Source organism: Siphateles boraxobius, unplaced genomic scaffold (assembly GCF_051911475.1).
Source record: "Siphateles boraxobius isolate OS27281-9 unplaced genomic scaffold, OSU_SipBor_1 201, whole genome shotgun sequence".
NCBI classification, from domain to species: Eukaryota; Metazoa; Chordata; class Actinopteri; order Cypriniformes; family Leuciscidae; genus Siphateles; species Siphateles boraxobius.
Genome location: NW_027508813.1, coordinates 197,501 through 205,000, shown reverse-complemented (window position 1 = coordinate 205,000; position 7,500 = coordinate 197,501). Strand labels below are relative to the sequence as shown.

At 37.5% G+C, this 7,500-nt stretch overlaps 1 protein-coding gene across 1 annotated transcript in view; it reads left to right on the top strand.

Moving 5' to 3' along the window:
• The first annotated feature begins 1,428 nt into the window (after nt 1-1,428).
• Nucleotides 1,429-7,500, top strand: part of pcdh8.1 (protocadherin 8, tandem duplication 1) — a 32,718-nt gene continuing 26,646 nt past the window's right edge. The window contains exon 1 of the mRNA XM_077237491.1: nt 1,429-1,630. The gene's annotated coding sequence lies outside the window, so the exon portion shown is untranslated. The remainder of the gene's footprint in view (nt 1,631-7,500) is intronic.

Sequence of the window (7,500 nt, the reverse complement as noted above, 5' to 3'; positions counted from 1 at the left end):
ATGTAATTTCAAGTGTTTGTTTTTAAAATAAGTTTGTTTTAAGTTAGTTATTTGATGCTATAAAAACGGCGCTGTGGCGTACATGATTGACAGCTGTGATTGACAGGTTCTCTGAGCAAAGTAGTCACTGAAGCAACAAGAGACTTTTTTTCGGGATCTTTGGAGGACTGAGGAGATTGGAGCTTTAAATTTAATATCTAAATTTATATAATTGATTATTTCACAACGACTTAATGGTTTGTTCTACAGCAGAGGCGCGTGCTTGCGCTTGATTCAGCGAGAGTGAGGGCGGGACCAGAGCGGGACGTTGATTTCGCGGCTTTACTTCCTGTTCACTACTGTGCATGTCCGGTCCCGAAATAGCAACTGTGCAGACTCAAGTCCCAAGATGTCAGCGCCGTATCGGGACAATGGCGGCTTCACTTCTCGCCAATGGAAGAGAACGAAGGGGAGTCGTCCATCTTTTTTTACAGTCTATGGTTGTCTCAGAGAGTGATTCGTTCATTTTGTGTTGACCGCGCATGCGCATTGCGCAACATATGGGTTCTGAATCTGTACTGGAAACAGAAATGATTAGTTCATCTCTCTAGAGTCTTCGGGTTCGGGACGGGTCCGAGTCTTTCGTTCTTCCTGTCAGTCCAATAGAGGAAAGAGAAATGATTAGTTCATTTTTTCGAGTCTTCGGGTTAAAATCCTTCGTTCTTTTGTCACGTGACTTGTCAGCGTATTGAATGGCCTACGAATTCACAACCTGTTTACAAAAAAGCACGTAGTGAATGTATAATATAATAGTAGTTAATTAATCTTCACACCACAGATGCACAAGAAACATTTAGAAAAGAGACGGACAGGGACAATAGGCTAATAAGATGGAACTTTTATTTTTCAGATAATGTTTATTGCACATATTTTGTATTTTAATTCCTAAATATAAAACAATGTACATTCAGACGCAGTCAATAATACGAATATAATGTTGTATTTGATGCGAGATACCAGCAGTCACATGACAAAAGAACGAAGGATTTAAAACCCGAACTCGAGACTCGAAGAAAATGAACTAATCATTTCTATTTCCGGTACTGACAGCTTAGCATAGGCGTAGCCATGGGTGTGCCAGGGTCTGCCGGTGCCACCCACAGTGGCAGCTGGCACACCTAAATATAGATGCAGAATTATTTTTTAAAGTCTTAATAAAAATGTTTTTCTAAACTTAGACTATTGTTGTTTACTTACAATATTTGTACATTTAAAATGTATTTTAATTTTTTAATTATTATCGTTAAAAAAATATCTGCCAACTTTCGGACTATGCCAACCAATCCGCAAACAGCCGCTGACTGTTGTGCTGCTGAGGCTCGCGCGCCATGAGGAGAAATGGAAACGATGAGCGCAGTTCACACAAAGAAACTGGGCGTTCACACCGCAAGTCCTAATGCTCAATTCTGATTTTTTGCTCAGATCCGATTTTTTGATTGGCTGTTCACATTACCTTTTAAAATGTGACCTATATCTGATTGCAGTGTGAACTGTTTGAGGTTTCAAACTAACCGGCATGCGCAAAAGAACAATAACAATGACATCAGACGCAGCACGCGGTTGCACTAAAGTTCGGGAGGTTATGGAGGAAGTAAGCATATTCGCATTTATTTCATAATGTTTGTGTAATGGAAACTTTTGCGGGGTTATGGTTGTAAATTGACTACAGAGATCTGTGTGGATGCGTAGACGAAGCCAGGAGCGGTGGGAATATGACGTGAATAGTTTCACTGAGACGCTGTTCTCCTGTGTCCCCGTTCTTCCATTTCGTGTGCAATGTTTTCAAAAACGGAGCGGTTACGGTACGTCCTTCTAGCTTGAATTGAAGTATCTCCCCATATACTAGGGCTGTGCAATTAATCGAATTTCGATTTCAATTTCGATTTTGGCTCCCAACGATCTCCAAAATAGTACAATCGAGTAGTGTTGTCAAAAATATCGATATTTCGATAAATATCGATACTGAAATATCTGAACGGTACCAATACTAATTTCCCGAAGTATCGATACACCAATACTAGCCGAGCAGTCACTTTCACTTCTCTCCAAAGGCGCGTTGACAAACACCACACGTGACGCACTCGTCTCATTCGCTCTGGTTAAATAGCAAAAGTGAATGGAAAGATGGCGAGTGCGGCGTCCCCGCGACCGGCTTTGGTTGATTGATAAAGAACACCGCGAGCGGGCATGTCGGAGTCGGAGAATGGCGTGGACAGGACACGCGCTACACACCGCGAGCGGGCATGTCGGAGAATAGCGCGGACACGCGCTTCACACTGCGAGCGGGCTGCGGGCACCCAAAAGATTGTTTGACTATCAATATCCCTCTCATCACTCATTTTGTAAAATTATTTTATAGATGAAAACATTTAAGGAATTGGCTCCAGGGGTACCATTTAGCAAGCATATGCTCAGCATCAGGGGTGTTTGTTTTTTGGACAGACCTGCACCACTGCTAAAAACATCCTAAAACACTGTAACTCTTCTCATTTTAACTTTTCTGAAACATTAACCAAGATGGCCTAGTATTGTTGTTGATATGAGTCTGTGTTTCGTTTTTTCACTGTAATTCTTAAAGTTAACATAATCTGACTGAGGAATCGTAGACAAGTAAATATTGTAACTGTGGTCAGATGTAAATTAACTTGTGTCTGTTTAACTTTATTCAAAAATTATTATTTAATTCTGCAATTTGCCTTCATTAGCGATTATCATCAATTTGATTACACATATACTAATTAAACTAAACTGAGCTAGACAATGGCATCTCTGAATTCAATAATGAAATGCCTTTAACTGAAAATTGAATGTTTAACCTTATTATTATACATTACTGACACTCTATCCTCCAATTTGATACAGTTAAGTGCTTCGACACAATCTGTATTATTAAAAGCAATATATAAATAAAGGTAACTTGACTAGATGCTGATCCAGTGAGCATTGTTTCCGCGTGTGATGCACACACGTTTGCGTTTAAATCTGTTCATCAAATTAAGTTAATGTATTAACCAGCATTTATGACCGATGACCAATGCATTTGTTACAGTATATTTTAATCTTTGATAACAGTAGGTAATAAAAACACAACGGATCATGTTAGCTCTGGTCCAATGAAAAAATATTAACAGATAGAACTCAGGACATTTTTGTTCATGTAAAATATACCTCATTGTCATGTTCTAGACTTGTAATATTTAGCTTTAAATAAAAAAAAGACCCCCTTAATATTGTGGCAGTTTTTTTCTCTGTGGTATCGAAAATGGTATCGAATATCGATATTTTTCAAGGTATCGTATCGAAGTTAGAAATTGTAGTATCGTGACAACACTACAATCGAGTAAAAACGATTATTTTGCCATGTTCTGTTTTGTAAGAACACTCTTATTTTGTCTTGTGTTCTGATGACGATGACTAGCGCACGCGCACATTCGCCCCTCCCGAAGCCATAAACTCTCTCAGACAGATACAGTCATAAATTGCAAGCACAATAAACTTAACAATAGGCTAATTTAATATAGACTGGAGTGAGACCATAGACGTTTCTCGAGCTGTGGCGATCCCTTTCTGCTCGATCACTGTAACGTTAGCGCCTCAATTCAAGCGAACGGCAGCGCGCGCGCGTGACCTGATCATCTGTTCCGCTTTACAGCATGAAACAACAAATCGAGAATGAACACAGAGAGCGACATCAACACTTGTCTGCTTGTCCGGGAAAAGGGGATTTTTAAGTTTCAAGTGAGTTTTACTTGCCCAACCGATCAGTCAGTGTAAACAGAAATTGGTAATAGATAGTTTCTGGAAGCTGAGATGCCTGTCTATTTATGAGCGAGAGACATTAGTGGAGAAATCAAAACAAATGAGCCTAACAGCTCACACAAAAACTCACAGAAGAAGCATACTGAGGTAGAAATGTTGAGTTTTTTTGATTTATAATATATGATATAACACAACATAACACTAAGGGCTGTTCTATAATATCACGATTGCAAATGTTGAATTTGAAAATTGAATTTATAGCTTAATAAACAAGTAGTCTAGTTTATATGTAGCAACTTACATATTAGATGCAATATTGACTGGTTTTGTTCTATTTCACCGAAGAAAATAGTTACAAAAGAAAAGCAACACTAAGCGCTGTGTTTTGTTACTGAGTGATTCATTATTTTGAACGAATCGTTTTAATGCATGACTAAATGATTCATTTATTAAGACGGTCACTTCTCGCCACCTATTGATTTATTGTTTAAAGGTATCATTGATTTTATTTTTTATTTTATTATTTGTTTAAACATTAATCTCATAATATTTTTACAGTTGTAATTTTGCAGTGTAAATTAATTTAATGGATAACAGCCCTTTTTATTCAAACTGAATTTGATCAAATATGAGAATTTGAGATAAACATATTATTTAGTAAGGTTTAATAAATTGTCCTTTATAAAGGTAAATAACGCCCTTGTGACCCCCTACAACAAATTACTTTGTTAACACGTCACCTTTTTCACCACTCGTGAGTTTGCAGGGCTGTTTAATAGTTCAAAAAGTACAATACATTTTCAAATTTAAATTTAAGAATTGTTGAAAGGTGTCTTTTAATAAATGCAACAGGTTCCCAAAGTCATGTGAAATAATCGTGTTACATAATCGTGATTTCAATACTGACCAAAATAATCGTGATTATGATTTTTTCCATAATCGAGCAGCCCTACCATATACTACTTAGATATAACACCTCACTCTCATTGACTCGCTTCATCGCTGTTCTCCATATCTAGTCAAGTTTTTAATGTTAGGCTTCTGTCTGTGTCTGTTGTGTCTAGGGCTTCGCCGGCGCATAATTGTGACAAATGTCGACGTAGATTGACGTAAAAGTCGCATCAAATCCGCCTTGATTGTTCACACTGCGGCCGCATTGAATACCCAGCCCTAATAGTGAGTATTACAAAATAAGCACAAGAAAAGAAAGGAAATTAAAATGGTCAAACAAAGGTTCCTTCGGCCCAAATGGACCCGACGCATTTAAATATATATATTTTTTCTAAGTGGTTGTAAAAAAAAATTTCACACTCAGGACCTTCAGGTCCAAATGGACCCGGATAGGAAATGAATGGCAAATTGTAAAATACCGAGTTTTTTTGTGCGTACGATCCAGAAAAAAAGCACACAACAGTGAAGGTGTGAATCTATTAAACATCAAGAGTGCAAAACAGACACATCCACACACACACACAAACACACTTTTATAAACAAACTAATAAATTCAGATTACCTATGTGTTTTGCATTTTTAAAATGCTCAGTTTGTCCACCAGATGGCATCCATCTCATTTCAAAAATTGCTTTCATGAGGTCTAGGCTTGACTCTAAAATGAAATACAGCTTTAAAAAAAAAAAAAAATGTTTTTTAAATAATTTTCTATTATATTCACTGGGGGGAAATGGGTCATATTTATTGCATAAATATTAATTATAAATCATAAAATTCTCAAAACACCAAAAAAGAAAAGAAAAAATATTATAAAAAACAAGTAAATTTTTTTTTTATGATTTTCTTTTAATAAATATGAATCCCACCCTTCCGGCCCATTTGGACCCGAAGGTCATGAGTGTGACTCTAAAATGAAAGGACCCCAGAGGGTTAAAAAAGAAAACTTTCTGGTTCCCGTAGTGACCGCTCACGTGGTGTTTGCATACTTTACCAAAGCTGAAGTGGAATAAATGCAATATTTGCAAAATACAAAGATGTTTCAGAGACATTTCCATACAATACTTGATGTACTGCTTTACACAGCGTCTGTTTGAACAAGAATAAAGTTACTACTACCAATGAAGTGGAATCAACGTTTTTTAATCAGTTTTATTTTGATAAACATGACACAATATAACATCGTGACTACATGAAAATAGTTATAAAAAATGATTTGTGAGATTTAGTGGAACTAAAGGTGTGAGAATAAACACGAAACATGTGATCGTTGTCATGCGGTGAATCCGGCCAATCGTGGAACAGTTGTGTCGTCATCTGAGCTCATGCAGCCGCTCTGGAGAATCTGCGCCGGCTGAGTCCTGCGGCTGCTCTCGAATCGCTCTCGCGTCACTTTAATGGCATACGTCACAGTCATGTGGCGTCGGCGCGGCATCAAGTCGGACAAAATTTCTAACCGGCATGCACTGCTTCAAGTCAGCCACCGATCGGTCTGCGCAGAGCTGCATGATGTCGAACAAGCCTAATGATGATGATGAAGATAATGATGATGATGAAGATAATGATGATGATGAAGATAATGATGATGAAGATGATGTCATGATGATGATGAAGATAATGATGATGATGAAGATAATGATGATGATGAAGATGATGTCATGATCATGATGAAGATGATGATGTCATGATGAAGATGATGCCATGATCATGATGAAGATGATGTCATGATGATGAGGAAGATGATGATGATGAAGATGATGTCATGATGAAGATGATGTCATGATCATGATGAAGATGATGTCATGATGATGAGGAAGATGATGATGATGATGATGAAGATGATGTCATGATGAAGATGATGTCATGATGATGAGGAAGATGATGATGATGAAGATGATGTCATGATGAAGATGATGTCATGATCATGATGAAGATGATGTCATGATGATGAAGATGATGTCATGATGATGAAGATGATGTCATGATGAAGATGATGATGATGAAGATGATGTCATGATGATGAAGATGATGTCATGATGATGAAGATGATGTCATGATGAAGATGAAGATGATGTCATGATGATGAAGATGATGATGATGAAGATGTCATGATGATGAAGATGAAGATGATGTCATGATGAAGATGATGATGAAGATGATGTCATGATGATGAAGATGATGATGAAGATGATGTCATGATGAAGATGATGATGATGTCATGATGATGAAGATGATGTCATGATGATGAAGATGATGATGAAGATGATGTCATGATGATGAAGATGATGTCATGATGATGAAGATGATGTCATGATGAAGATGATGTCATGATGATGAAGATGATGTCATGATGAAGATGATGTCATGATGATGAAGATGATGTCATGATGAAGATGATGTCATGATGATGAAGATGATGTCATGATGATGAAGATGATGTCATGATGATGATGAAGATGATGTCATGATGATGAACATGATGTCATGATGAAGATGATGTCATGATGATGAAGATGATGTCATGATGATGAAGATGATGTCATGATGATGTCATGATGAAGATTATATCATGATGATGAAGATGATGAGTTATGATCTTCGACAGCTGAGATGCCCCCCCCCCCCCCCCCCCCCACCGACGGTTGGCGTTACGCCATCTTTACTGCAGCTGTAGATGTGGAATATATAAATTGAAAAATATGAAACATTTGCCATGTGTCTTCTCTCTTTCTGCTCGACTGCATTCCACCGAAT